The following is a 16,399-nucleotide window of genomic DNA, read 5'->3' on the forward strand; positions in this document are numbered from 1 at the left end:
AAACTCTCCCAAGTCTCTACTAGAGAAGCCAGTCTTTCTCATTTAAAAAAAAAATCTTTGTAGCACAGTTGCTCATACTTTTAGGTGCTCATAAATGTTTGTTTAATTGTGACAAAATGACATTGTTTTGATAGCTAATGTAAATAGAAAACTTGAAGAACTATAACATAAACATACCATCATTTTACTAATGAAGTATTTTAGCTCAGCCTCTTACAACCAAGAGGCAGGGGGTAAAAATTATTCCCTGTTTTCCAAAACTCAACTACTGCCTATTCATATCCCAAACTTAACATAAAAACTACCTTGGAAATAATAATAATGAATTATTGTTGTTGGCTCTGCCACGAGATCATTAACACATCATAATATGGTGGATGACATCAGGTTATGTAAATCTGAATCCCGATTTTATCATTTCTAACTGGGTGACTTTCACAAAGGATGGTAAGATCTTTTCCCTACCTCAGTTACTGCTTCTATAAAATGGCGATTAAAATAGTGCCCATGAAAAAGGAAAAATAATGCCCACCAGATGCATAACAATAACAGCCACTTGGAAAAGTGCCTGACCTAAATTAAGGCAACGTTTTTCAACTGGTTGTGACTTTGCCCCACCAGGATACATGTGGCAATGTACAGAGATGTTTTTGGGTGTCGCAACTAGATGGAGTAGGAGATACTTTCACCTAGTGGGCAGAGGCCAGAAGTACTGCTAAATATCCTTCGTGACACATGACAGCTCCTCCTCCCACCCAGAAAAATAAAGCGAAAGAATTATTCATCCCAAAATGTCAGTAATGCCAAGGCTGAGAAATTCTATATTAAGGGATCATTAAATGTTAGTTACCATTATAATAAAAATAATAATCATGATAGCAAACTCTTCCAAAGCAGTTACAATATACCAGCTACTATTCTAATCACTCTATGTATTTGCCAAATTTAGTCCTTACAGCAAACAAAAAGCAAACAAACAAAAAGTCTGAGCTAAGTATTGTTTTATATCTCTATCTTACAAACACGAGGCGTATAATGACAGGGATTCAGTCTCTATTTCTCCTGGATGATAATTGGAACCCATCAGTTAGGTTATAGTAAATCATTGTGGAAAATTGTTCTCCCTGGGAGATTTGTTTTCATTGTAAGAAGCTTATATAGATTGTGAACACTTTCTTTCCTCTCACTTTCCGCATTTTAAGGATGTTGGAATTTTGTTTATTTTTAATCAGATATTAAAATCCAATAGTTTCCCTTCCTACCCATTTTCCCAGCCCCGCCTCTGATTATTAGAGGTTACTTTTCAAGGATTACAGCAAATAACTGATATGAAAAGATAGGAGATTTAGGTATTTATTCTAAAGCTTAAGTTGGCTTTTCTGCACTTTGACGTATAAGCCTCTTTCTGAGTTTTCTCCAGATGCGTTGAGCAACGCCATGAAAGTGCCTTCCAAGGCAAAGGTTTGCAAGATGGTGACAGAATACCGAACACCTCCTATTCTTTGGGGACGTCAGAAAGGAAAAGGCTTCTTTTCTTAGATTAATGCAGTTGTTTTAAACTGATTTGTTATTGAGTCCTTGGCTCATTTTTAAGGATCTCATTTCTCCTAGAAACTGTGTTCCACAGGTGTTGTATTTTCAGCAGGGGTATGTGCACGCGCATGCATGTGTTTTTTTTTTTGTTTGTTTGTTTGTTTGTTTTTTGTAGAGACAGAGTCTCACTGTACCACCCTCGGGTAGAGTGCCGTGGCGTCACACGGCTCACAGCAACCTCTAACTCTTGGGCTTACGCGATTCTCTTGCCTCAGCCTCCTGAGTAGCTGGGACTACAGGCGCCCACCACAACGCCCGGCTATTTTTTTTTTTGTTGTTGTTGCAGTTTGGCCGGGGCTGGGTTTGAACCCGCCACCCTCGGCATATGGGGCTGGCGCCCTACTCACTGAGCCACAGGCGCTAACAGAAAGCAACTTAAATGTAACCAAATAGCTGTTCTTAGGACCTAGTACAATGAAAAATTGAGGCGTTCAGCCAAATCCTTAATCTTCCATACAAAAATGCCTCCTACTTCTCAGGCTATATACGTAACCTTAAGAAAATGAAGAGATATCCATTTATCACCAAGACTCCAAAGGCCACACTTTTTCCATATCTACTGACCTTTATTCTCTCTCAATAATCTAACATTTTCATTGATGAAATATGACACTTTTCAGAAGTCATCTGAACATGGCTCATCAGAATGGCAGGAGACTCAACATCTAATTCAATCAAATTAATTGTATCAATAAGTATAAATTGCCTAGTGTAGGAAAAGGGACTGGTCCAGATCTGCCTGAGAATTAACATCTTGCAGGAGCCCACAAGCAGTTTTTTATGAAACACATACGATTTGCCTGTTTCTCAGTATAACCTCTGTAGTCACAATACACTGCAACTGAAGAATCAGAAATCACAAAATCCTGCATAAGAAAATCAAGGCTCCTTAATTCTGGGGAAAATGAAAAGCAGGATTTCACCACAACCAGTTTGGGCAGACAGGCACTAAAATAAGACAACTCCTAAAGATACCCTCTGACGGTGACTTCTACCACCACAGCACTTCTCTTCCTAGGCCCCTAGATTTACTCTCTATTATATCTACCATGAAACTCTCTCTGGGTAAGAAATTAAAAGCTCTAATAAGTGATCTTAAGACAATTTTCTGCTAATCATGCTCTGAAAAATGTGTGCTGCTTCATATATAAATGACTGATGGCATCGTCTTCAGCAGGGTGATTCGCTAGACCAGCCTTTGCGCTCAGTTCCATGGGTGGCTGACTACAATAAGGATGCTACTCATGTCCAGAAGCAAGCACATTTGGGGAGAAATAAACCTATCTTTACTTTAGACCAATTATTCCTGAAAATGGCTTTGTTTTACAAAATGTTCTCTGATGAGATTTTTCATCAACAGTCCAGTAGTTAACAGTGAACAATTTTAAGATATTTAAATCAGTGATGAATCTGTCAGGTGAACACCAGCACGCACCTGAGCACAGACTCAATGTAGGATGAATATTGTATCTTTACAAGGCCCCTAAAAGTTCTATTCCTGTTCTGGAAGGAAGTGGGTCCTTTTGTTAGACCATCTAGAAGTCCTCTCTCTAAGCATAGTAGGTTGTTTCCTCTATCATATCCTTAATTTAAGATTAGGATAAATCTATTTAATCAGCAACCAGCAGGCAGAATATTTGATTAGAAAAACTCCAATTTGCTCAAAGTCAGGCAGGCTGACTCCTGCTTACACCAGGTCTTGGAATAATAAAGCTGGGAAGTTCTTCCAAAGACCCTCTATCCCATTTGTACTTTTACAGTAGCCCAAAGTCATGAAGACAGACCCTCAGGGGGCAGACCTGAGGTCTCAACTAGAACTCTACTTGTGCTGCTGCATGGCGCCATCAGTCTTCATTTTCCCCTCTCAGAGCACACCTACTCGGAAGAGCCAAGCAAATGAGCAGACAACCGGCGTGTTAGAGTCTAAAACAAGATGAAACACTGAGTGGCAAGCAGGCAGCAGACCCGAGGATAATCTGAGAGCCTCTTTAGCCCCCTTTCCTTGTGTTTACTCTAGCATCTGTCTTTGTGAGACTGTCAGGTATATTTGCTGCCATAAAATCTTGTGCTCCTATCTCATAAGTGGCAAAGATTAAAGGGAGAGGATGCGGTGGGAAGGTTGGATGGAGTGAGGCAGATTTGAGAGTCTAAAGAGAAGATTTTAGACCTAATGGGCTTTGGAAAGTATTTGCAAAACCGAACTAGACATTGGCTTGGTTGTCATGGAAACCAGCAGTGCCGAGTAGAGATGAGAGCTCCAGTGAGAAAGGTTCTCCCTCAAGTTCTAGGGGATCATATAAACTCCCAACCCACCTTTGGGCTTGAAGTCAGCCTGTTCTGCTGCATAGTAAATGCACAGCATGGTGCTGAAAATATTTCCAGGGTTAAAAGTATTCTGAGGCTTCCTTTGCTGTGCTAGTTTTTAAAAAAATCCATATATTGTGTTCTGGGCTCCTCCTATCTCCTATCTACTACAGAACAGGAGCAAAGAGGGAAAGACAGGAGCATCAGCAAAGAATGCATTTGGCAACGTCCTATTGATTTTCGCTTCCCACTTCATCAAATTGTAGCAAAAAAAAAATGTTTTTCACAAGCGATGCTCATGGGGTATCAATTGTCAAAATCTGTTTGCTGAAAAACTCCTTTCACAAAAGACCTTACTTTGCCAAGGAAGTAATTTTTGATGTCTGAGGACTGCTTACTACTACTTCCCTTTAAGTCCTGAGAATACAGGTGATGAGATTTGGGTGGTTGTTGTCTTCATTTTAAACAATTTCCCTGTGTGTGTGTATATGTGAATTCCTTTCTGTACATGTGTGCGTACATGCATATGAACGCATATACATACACGCTTGTGTATGTGTATGCTTATATAGACATGCTTTTAATTAATTCCTGCCTTTTCATTTTCATACTTTCTATTCTTTTGCAGTTGGTACAACTTACTTGGAAAGGTTTTACATAATACCACTTAGTAAAAGTGCTTAGCATTTGTTTTTATTGATAAGGGAGTGATTAATACTGAGTCAGGTCTACGTGTAATCTAGTCCTTAGTATCTTCTCACCAAATACTAAAAACACAGTCACAGTACTTTTGTGTAAGTTGACAGACCTCTATCGTGTATTTAAGAATTTGTGTCTTGAAGCATTTGCTGCAGAATGTAGAGGGTGGCTGCAGGTGCCAAACTATTCTGGCAGTAGGGACCCAGAAAGGTTCTAATGGGCAGATGGAATCTGCAGCTTTGCTCTCTGCCTTTCCTCTTCCCTGTGTTCCTCTACCTGCAAACTCAGGGCTCTGAACAGTGGGGGCATCAGAAACCCTGTCCCAAAGTGGCAGCATTTAATCAATTTCTATTACTGTAACAGGGCCCAGGCATGCTTTTGACTCTCTACCTTGTTTGGCCCATGACAACTCTTTGCCTAGGCGCATAGCCTTCTCTGCCACTCAAATTTCCCAAAGCTACTTTTCCATCTCTGTTGTCGGATTTTCTCACCTCGGATTCCTGGTAACCATTCTGTTCTACCCCTTTGCCTGATGAAGAATTCAAACTCAATCTCTGTACTACATAAATCTTCCCTCTTCTTTTGCTGGGACTCGTTAATTACCTTTCAGAATTTCTTCAGTGTGCTTTCCTATAACGCAGAAGTAGAAAGGCTGAAAAATACATTTACAAGTCTTTTGTGCAACCAAGTTACTAGACGTGAATGGTAGTTCACCTGTTAAACGCACTTGGATGAGATTTAAATGACACAATAGAATCTTTGGGGCCTCTTCTTGCTGGCAAGCAAGCCCAAAGAAAGGTCAAGTGTTTTTATAGCACCATTCCAGCATCCAGTGTCCACAATCCTGGGTGTGGAGAGGCAATTGTAGGGAAAGCAATAGCCAGAATCCAATAGCGGGTTGAGGGCAGTACTGGAAGCTGCCCTGTTACTGTTTAGAAATCTCACCAATGCATTGTGGAATCAGCTGTTTTAATAAAAGTTTCAGGGACTGTACAAGTGTTCTAGAAGTCATCCCTGAAACCAAGCTAGAATGCTTTCCCCATGCCTCCCAAATGATTTAGGGAGGACCTATGTTCATGTATTAAAGAATTTGTGAGTTAAAATACATAGTGATTTTTGCTTTCCATAATGAACTCTGACTGATAAATGAACCAGAGGGTCAGCCAAGAGATTATATAGACAAGGAACTCAGTGGATGAGAAGTTGACTGACACACAACTGAAAAAGAACAAAAAGCTCCACTGATCTCAGCAGGCAAGGCCCAAAGTCTGAGCTGTCAGACTCACCAACACAGAGGATGAGCTCTGAGCTTAGAGAAGAAGCTCTTTTCTTTTTTTCTTTTTCTTTTTTTTTTTTTTTTTTTAAGAAAGTGTGTGCTTATTTATTTATTTATTTATTTTGTGGTTTTTGGCCGGGCCTGGGTTTGAACCTGCCACCTCCAGCATATGGGACCGGCGCCCTACTCCTTGAGCCACAGGTGCCACCAGAAGAAGCTCTTTTCAATTTGCCTTGTTTTATAGGTTGGTTCAAGCCACTATAATCCCATTAAGTAGTGATAATAGCACAAATGAAGAAGTTATTCATAGACCTCTCTGAGTGAATAGGGCTAGGTAAATATGCCTTGGTTTACTCATTCAGCCTGCAAAAACATGCCCTTGAAATACGTTTCTGAGATGAAGTTAAATTAAAAGACTATAATGCTCCAGCTCCATCCAGGTAAACATAAAAGATGTAAAGATTCTTCTTAGTAAAGTATCTCAAGAATGGAAAGAAAAGTATCTAGGTATTCAATACTACTATGAAATCAGTATATAATCACCCACACATTCGTAAGAATGGTAAAACATAACTATAGTCCAGAAAGAAGGAAGGAAGAAGAAAGAGAGGGGAGAGGAGGGGGGAGGTTGGGAGGAGGGAGGGTATTGGGGAGGATCCAAACTAATATGCATAATGAAATGATACATTTCTAAACTACTAAGAATAGAGTATGAATGTTTTTACCACAACAAATAAGTAAGCAAGGAGACGGTTATGTTAATCAGTTTGATGTAAGCATTCCACATTGTATATCAAATCAGCACATTGTACCCCATAAATGCATTAATATACACAGTTGTTATTTAATAAAGAATTTTTTTAAAGGCTATAACGCAAAAAAAAAGAGAGGATGAATTGAGAAACAAAAGAATCCCATGCCTTCCGCAGTAGCATTGGAGTGGGACCTAGAGAAGCAGTGGCTGGACCTATTACTTTCAAGTCCTAGCTTCTGCCAGACCCACCCACTCAGCATCTGTCTGATCTCTTCAAAGCTCCTGTTCCCTCTTTGGGTCCCAGATAGTGAAGAGGAATGTTAATAAGCACCATAAGATATCAGGTACTTTATATATATTATTTTATTTTATCTATTAAGCAAATACTATTTACCCTTTTAAAATGACAACTGAAAGCGATTAAGGAGTATGCCCAGGATGACAGGTTTACTCAGAGCTACAGCTGTAACACCTATGTGTCTCCCCTCACCCCCATATATTTTCCTTTCCTTTAGGAATAACTGATAAAGCAACTTTCAATGGATCATGAATTTTTTTTTTTTTAATGCCTCATTTCCATGGTAATCTCTGGACTTGGCCCAAAATAAGTTTCCAAATGAAGTCTGGCCTATGATACCCTTGGTCTTTCCTGGTCTAGGGCAGCGGCTTGGGGATTTCTGAAGATGCTCACAGAATATATATGTCATATACTGTATTTCTAAGAGGAAAAATGGCTCCCCTCTTCCTTTTGCCTTGAGTGTCAGAGTTGGTCTTGGAACCAGGGCTGCTCAGTCATGTCCTAGAGTCATCCTCTTCTGTCTGACATGCCAGGAAGGTCCCTTTCTATGCTTCACCAGCACCTGTCTCCTATTCTGCATTAGTGCTGGAGAGGGAAGGGCTATGCTAACAGGAAAGGAGCTACCCAGATAGAATTTTAAGGAAAGAAGAGAACACAAAATAACTCATAATTACGTGTGGGAGAACACATTGGAAGCAAATAAGGAAAATTACAGAATAATGAGAAAAGGTTTTAGATATAATGAAATGTCCCTATTGCTGCTATTTACATACATTTCTCATAGGTGTATTAGCTTTATTTTGTTGCATTCTATTATTTTTCTTCTGAGTCTGCCCATTTCTCTCTCACATCACGTGGACCTTCCCTTAGAGACTAACTCAGTTCTGGTTTCCATTATCTTGAAACAGGCAGCTTCTCAGTCAGGAAAACCAAACTAGGAAGGAAAGCCTTAGCCTTAGGCAGGAGGGAGAAGAAAGCCCTATCCTTCTCTGGTCTCACTCCCTCAAGTCTAGGCCCAGGCTCCTGAGCTCTGTGTACCAGGAGGTTGCCCGCCTCACACAGGTACACCAGGAGTTAAAGTGAGTCGACCTTTTTCTTGAAACCCAATTTTCTGAACCCATGTTTTTTTTTTGTATTTGTCTTTCTTTTATTACCTCCTAATATACAGTTGATGCTTGAATAACAGGTTAGAGACACTCACCAACAAAATAATCAATTAACACATATTTTGTATGTTATGTTTATTGTATACTCTACATAGACAATACAATAAACTAGAGAATAGCAAATGTTATTGAGAATAACAGAAGGAGGAGAAGATACCTTTATTACTCATTAAGCATAAGTGGCTCAGCATAAAAGTCTTCATCTGCTTGTCTTCATGTTGAGCAGGTTGAGGAAGCAGGTTGAGGAAGAAGAGGAGCAGCTGGTCTTGCAATTTTGGTCATGGCAGAAGCCAAAGAAATTCCACATATAACTAAGACAGTGCAATTCAAACCCATGTTGTTTAAGGGTCAACTATATAAGGTTGGACTTAATTAAGTTTGCAAACTGGACCTAGAATAAGTGCTACATATCTCATTGCTGACTATCACTCTGGTCACCTTCAAAGTACTCCCTTTGGTCATGTGGTGACCATAATGATATTCAGCACTGTGGTATGCAGCATTTTTTCTAGGGTGAGTTCATGTACTTAATTGTCAGACCTCACATTTTATAATAAAAATAATAACTAACATTTACTTAAAACTTACTATGTGCAACGGACTATAGACTATGCTAAATTTTCAGGGAATTAACTAATTCAGTGGTCATCTTAGTCCCTATTCCATAAATGAAGAAAGACTCAGGGGTAAGTGACTCAGGGGGTAAATTCAAACAGCCAAAAATGGACAGAACAGTAACTTAAGTCTTTCTATCAACAAAAAAATTCTTTTTTTTTTTTTTTTTTTTTTTAATAAGAGGAAGGGCTTTATTCACCAGCTGGGTGCTTACGGCATAGAAGAATTCCAAATGGCTGTGCTCCCTGACTGGCTTGGTCTTTCTTTTTTTATTGGCAGTTAAAAAGTTCCAGCTGCAACCACAATCGGCTACTGCCCAGACCTCTGTAAGAGCTGCACCGCGACCGCAATCAGCTCCTGCCCGGACATCCATAAGAACTGCTGCCTGGACCTCCATAAGAGCTGCACCATGGCTGCCCGGACCTCTGTGAGAGCTGCGCCTGGACCATGACTGGCTCCCATAAGAGCTGCACTGCGACCCCCAACCCATGACCCATGCCCTCTGTTCCTCTGCACACCCTGACCAGGAACTGCAGGAGCCACGCAACCCCACATCCTCCCTCCTGTACCCTCCCTGACTCCACACCGGCCAGCTCATCCAGCCAGAGACTCTGGTAGCCGAGTGCCCTCCGGAGCCCTCCCTGCCTCTGTGCAGAGACCTTCTCCTGGCCACAGACTGCTGGAGCCTTGAGCTGTATGTGCCAAAGTCACTGGGTGCCAGGCACTACCAGAACCATGTGCACCATTCCCTCCCCTGTTGCTGGATCCGGGTTTGTCACACTCCAGAGCTGCTTCCAAAACCAGAACTCCCTGGCTGGTGCAGCCCCAGAGGAACTATACAGGGTCACTCCCTACAAAGATCCAGAAACAATAGAGTGATCCCACTGGGGACTAATCATGGAGAGACACACCTCCCCAACTCTGAGGATGGCCAGAGGCAACAGTGAAAAACAATCATGAGATAAAATCAACAGAAAAACTCTGGAAATATGAATAATCAGAGTAGATCAACTCCCCCAAGAATCAATGGGGCAGACACAGCACATGATCCCATGCACAAACAAATAGATGAGATGTCAGAAATCGAATTCAGAATCTGGATAGCAAATAAGATCGAATTAGAATTCCAAGCAGTAACCCAAAAGATATCTCAAGAATTCAATGAATTCAAAGACCAAATGACCAAAGATTTTGACACATTGAGACAAGAAGTTGCATCCCTCAAAGATCTAAGAAATGCAATAAAATCCCTCAGTAACAGAATGGAGCAAGCAGAAGAAAGGATTTCCGACATTGAAGACAAAGCTTTCGAATGCTCCCAAACTCTCAAAGAGGAAGAGAAATGGAGGGCAAAAAGAGATCACTCTCTCAGAGAGCTCTGGGATAATTCGAAGAAAACTAATATTCGTCTTATAGGGAACCCTGAAAGTGACGAAGTGGCTTCACAAAGCACAGAGTCTCTTCTCCACGAGATTATGAAGGAGAACTTTCCTGACATGCCAAGAGATTCTGAAATTCAGATAGCAGACAGTTTCAGAACTCCAGCATGACTTAACCCAAATAAGACATCCCTCAGACACATCATAATCAATTTCACTAAAGTTAATGTGAAAGAGAAAATTCTGAAAGCAGCCAAATGAAAGAAAACCTTCACCTACCAGAGGAAGAATAATATAATAACTGCAGATCTCTCTGCTGAAAACTTTCAAGTTAGAAGAGGATAGTCATTGACTTTTAATCTCCTAAAACAAAATAACTTTCAACCCAGGATCCTGTACCCAGCTAAACTGAATTTCATTTATGACGGAGAAATTAAATACTTTAACGACATTCACTTGTTGAAGAAATTTGCCATGACTAAAACAGCTCTCCAGGATATTCTCAGACCTATCCTTCATAAAGACCAGAGTAACCCTCCACCACAAAAGTAAACCCACCCAGAAAATTTTGATCAAATTCCAACTTCCACAGACACAAAAGGATTAAAAATGTCCACCAGACTCTCGAAAGGCTTATCAATATTCTCAATTAATGTGAATGGTTTAAATTTTCCTCTAAAGAGGCACAGGTTGGCTGACTGGATACAAAAACTCAAGTCCGATATCTGCTGCATACAAGAATCGCATCTCACATTAAAAGAAAAATATAGACTCAAGGTGAAGGGATGGTCATCTATACTCCAGGCAAATGGAAAGCAGAAAAAAGCAGGCATTGCAATCCTATTCGCAGACGCAATAGGCTTTAAACCAACCAAAATAAGGAAGGATAAGGATGGACACTTCATATTGTTAAAGGTAATACTCAATATGATGAGATCTCAATTATTAATATTTATGCACCCAACCAGAATGCACCTAAATTTATAAGAGAAACTCTAACAGACATGAACAACTTGATTTCCTCCAGTTCCATAGTGGTTAGAGATTTTAACATCCCTTTAGCAGTGCTGGATAGATCCTCCAAAAAGAAGCTAAGCAAAGAAATCTTAGATTTAAACTTAACCATTCAACATCTGGACTCAACAGACATCTACAGAACATTTCATCCCAACAAAACTGAATACACATTCTTCTCATCAGCCCACAGAACACACTCCAAAATCGACCACATCCTAGGCCACAAATCTAACCTCAGCAAATTAAAAAAAAAAAAACAGAAATTATTCCTTGCATCTTTTCAGAACATCATGGAATAAAAGTTGAACTCAATAACAACAGGAACCTGCATACCCATACAAAAACATGGAAGTTAAATAACCTTATGCTGAAGGATAGATGGGTTATAGATGAGATTAAGAAGGAAATCACCAAATTTTTAGAACAAAACGACAATGAAGACCCGAATTATCAGAACCTCTGGGATACTGCAAAGGCAGTCCTAAGAGGGAAATTGATAGCACTGCAAGCCTTCCTCAAGAAAACAGAAAGAGAGGAAGTTAATAACTTAATGGGACATCTCAAGCAACTGGAGAAGGAAGAACATTCCAACCCCAAACCCAGCAGAAGAAAAGAAATAACCAAAATCAGAGCAGAATTAAATAAAATTGAAAACAAAAGAATTACACAACAGACCAATAAATCCAAAAGTTGGTTTTTTGAAAAGAACAATAAAATAGATAAACCATTGGCCAACCTAACCAGGAAAAAAAAGAGTAAAATCCCTAATCTCATCAGTCAGAAATCTTAATGATAAAGTAACAACAGGCCACTCAGAAATTCAAAAAATCCTTAAAGAATACTACAAGAAAATCTACTTTCAGAAATATGAAAATCTAAAAGAAATCGAACAATACCTGGAAGTACGCCACCTACAAAGACTTAGCCAGAATGAAGTGAAAATGTTGAATAAGCCTATATCAAGTTCTGAAATAGAATCAACTATACAAAATCTCCCTAAAAAGAAAAGCCCAGGACCAGATGGCTTTATATCAGAATTCTACCAAACCTTTAAAGAATAACTAGTACCTATACTACTAAACCTCTTCCAAAATACAGAAAAAGTAGGAATATTACCCAACTCATTCTACGAAACAAACATCACCTTGATCCCCAAACCAGGGAAAGACTCAACAAGAAAAGAAAATTATAGGGCGGCACCTGTGGCTCAGTCAGTAAGATGCCGGCCCCATATACCGAGGGTGGTGGGTTCAAACCCGGCCCCGGCCTAACTGCAACCAAAAAATAGCTGGGCGTTGTGGCGGGCACCTGTAGTCCCAGCTACTCGGGAGGCTGAGGCAAGAGAATCGCTTAAGCCCAGGAGTTGGAGGTTGCTGTGAGCTGTGTGAGGCCACGGCACTCTACCGAGGGCCATAAAGTGAGACTCTGTCTCTACAAAAAAAAAAAAAAAGAAAGAAAAGAAAATTATAGACCAATATCACTAATGAATATTGATGCAAAAATACTCAATAAGATCCTAACGAACAGAATCCAACAACACATCAAAAAAATTATACACCATAACCAAGTGAGATTTATCTCAGGGTCTCAAGGCTGGTTCAATATACATAAATCTATAAATGTAATTAAGCACATAAACAAACTAAAAAATAAAGACCATATGATTCTCTCAATTGTCATAGAAAAAGATTTTGATAATATCCAGCATCTCTTCATGATCAGAACACTTAAGAAAATTGGTATAGAAGGGACATTTCTTAAACTAATAGAGGCCATCTACAGCAAACCCACAGCCAATATCGTACTGAATGGAGTTAAATTGAAATCATTTCCACTTAGATCAGGAACCAGGCAAGGTTGCCCATTGTCTCCATTGTTCTTTAACATTGTAATGGAAGTTTTAGCCATTGCAATTAGGGAAGAAAAGGCGATCAAGGGTATCCATATAGGGTCAGAAGAGATCAAACTTATACTCTTCACAGATGATATGATCATATATCTAGAAAACACTAGGGATTCTACTACAAAACTTTTAGAAGTGATCAAGGAATATAGCAATGTCTCAGGCTACAAAATCAACACCCATAAATCTGCAGCCGTTATATATACCAACAATAACCAACCTGAAAAAACAGTCAAGGACTCTATTCCTTTCACAGTAGTGCCAAAGAAGATGAAATATTTGGGAGTATACCTAGCAAAGGACGTGAAAGATATCTATAAAGAGAACTATGAAACTTTAAGAAAGGAAATAGCTGAAGATGTTAACAAATGGAAAAACATACCAGGCTCATGGCTGAAAGAATCAACATTGTTAAAATGTCCATACTACCCAAAGCAATGTATAATTTTAATGCAATTCCTATTAAAACTCCATTGTCATATTTTAAAGATCTTGAAAAAATAATACTTCGTTTTATATGGAATCAGAAAAAACCTTGAATAGCCAAAACATTACTCAGCAATAAAAACAAAACAGGAGGAATCACGCTACCAGACCCGAGACTGTAGTATAATTTGATAGTGATCAAAACAGCATGGTACTGGCACAAAAACAGAGAAGTAGATGTCTGGAACAGAATAGAGAACCAAGAGATGAATTCAGCTACTTACCATTATTTGATCTTTGACAAGCCAATTAAAAACATTCAGTGGGGAAAAGATCCCCTATTTAACAAATGATGCTGGGTGAACTGGCTGGCGATCTGTAAAAGACTGAAACTGGACCCACACCTTTCACAGTTAACTAAGATAGACTCTGACTGGATAAAAGATTTAAACTTAAGACATGAAACTATAAAAATACTTGAAGAAAGGGCAGGGAAAACTCTTGAAGGAATCGACCTTGGTGAATATTTTGTGAGGAGGACTCCCCAGGCAATTGAAACAGTATCAAAAATACATTACTGGGACATGATCAAACTAAAAAGCTTCTGCACAGCCAAGAACATGGTAAGCAAAGCAAGCAGACAGCCCTCAGAAGGGGAGAAAATATTTGCATGTTATACCTCTGATAAAGGTTTAATAACCAGAATCCACAGAGAACTCAAATGCATTAGCAAGAAAAGAACAAGTGATCCTATCTCAGGGTGGGCAAGGGACTTGAAGAGAAACTTCTCTAAAGAAGACAGATGCATGATCTACAAACACATGAAAAAAAGCTCATCATCCTTAATCATGAGAGAAATGCAAATCAAAACTACTTTGAGATATTACCTAACCCCAATAAGAGTAGCCCATATAATAAAATCCCCAAACCAGAGATGTTGGCACGGATGTGGAGGAAAGGGCACACTTCTACACTGCTGGTGGGGATGCACACTAATACGTTCCTTCTGGAAGGATGTTTGGAGAATACTTAGAGATCTAAAAATAGACCTTCCATTCGATCCTATAATTCCTTTACTAGGTATATACCCAGAAGACCACAAATCACAATATAACAAAGACATCTGTAGCAGAATGTTTATTGCAGCCCAATTCACAATTGCTAAGTCATGGAAGAAGCCCAAGTGCCCATCGACCCACGAATGGACTAGCAAATTGTAGTACATGTATACCATGGAATATTATGCAGCCTTAAAGAAAGATGGAGACTTTACCTCTTTCATGTTTACATGGATGGAGCTGGAACATATTCTTCTTAGCAAACTATCTCAGGAATGGAAGAAAAAGTATCCAATGTACTCAGCCCTACTGTGAAGCTAATTTATAGCTTCCACATGAAGGCTATAACCCAACTATAGCACAAGACTATGGGGAAAGGGCCAAGGAAGGGGAAGAAAAAGGGGAGATTGGGGTGGAGGGAGGGTAATGGGTGGCGCCACACCTATGGTGCATCTTTGAATGGGTACAGATGAAACTTACTAAATGCAGAATATAAATGCCTATATACAATAACCAAGAAAATGCCATGAAGGCTACGTTGAACAGTTTGATGAGAATATTTCAGATTGTATATTAAACCAGCACATTGTACCCCTTGATTGCACTAATGTACACAGCTATGATTTAACAACAAAAAAAAGAAGTTCCACCCTACAGGTACCCTTCTCATTGGCCAGTTTGAATCAAGTGGGAGATGCAGAAATATTCTTAACTACTTAACTTATTACACCAGAAGACCCAGACCTCCCCTGTTTGTCTTATCTCAGTTCTGTAATGGAATAATGAAGAATTAGGTATTAACACTTGGTCAGATTATGATTTGAAAATATATAGAAGACCAACATGGAATTATAAAGAATAACTAACTTGAGATATACAAAAACAAGTTGAAATTTAGGAGACAAGGATTGGGGACTCAGAAGGTCTTTTCTATTGTCTTATATTATCAACCATGAATAATTTGGGTTTTATTAATAATAATATGTTATTGTTGTTATAGGTTGTTATATGTTATTAATAACAAGATGTTATCTAGTGTTATTATCACTAGATCCTTATAATTTTCTCTGACTCAAACATGCTCTTTCCTCCATCATGAGCTGGAAAATACCTATGAATAGCGCCAACAGAATAAAACTAGCAAATCAAAGAGGCGAAGCATTGTTATTAAAATCAAGCCAATTGTTTACCCAAGTGGAGCCCCAACTTTCTATGTAACTTATGTTTGGGGATTCTTCAAGTGCCTACCTCTAAGCTCGAAATGAATTTCTGTTTGCCCAATTATGGCTACAAGTAGCAAGTGGGTAAGAAAGTAAGTCACAATGGTTTGGTCCTACAATTTAGAATCAGTAGCACAGGCCTAATTTCTTCCACATTTGAACACCCTAACTTTGATACATAGGAAAAAGTGAGTATGAACAGACACACATGGGCCTGAATGCCATTCTTATTAGCACCAGTCCTCTATCGAGACTTTGCCCTATTGTTTCTCTAGACTTGTTCAATTCATTCTCATAAATATGTTTTTGAATGATTTGCTTCTCGCCATTATCTGTCCAGGTTTGTGTTTACAGGCCTTTTCTTGTTAACTTTGTACTCCTCTGCTAGCTTCCTTTCAATTAGCTTCTTTAAAGAAGTCTTTGAAATGAAAAGTCTGATGTTAAGTGTGCAGCATTAACTCTACTTACTCTGCAAACAAGTAATGTGAAGGTCATGAAAAGCTAAACATATTAAAACGAAGCAAACAGGGAAAAAGCAATTTCCAAAAGAAGATAAAATTTAATAACAACAATACTAATAATATCTGATGGCCTAGTCCCTCCTTTTCACTTGCTGCCTTGGAAATATTGACTCATTTGTCATTAGAAAATCATACAGAGCTGCAGTTTGTACAAGAAAGTAAGAGAATTT

Source organism: Nycticebus coucang, chromosome 6 (assembly GCF_027406575.1).
Source record: "Nycticebus coucang isolate mNycCou1 chromosome 6, mNycCou1.pri, whole genome shotgun sequence".
Lineage (NCBI taxonomy): Eukaryota > Metazoa > Chordata > Mammalia > Primates > Lorisidae > Nycticebus > Nycticebus coucang.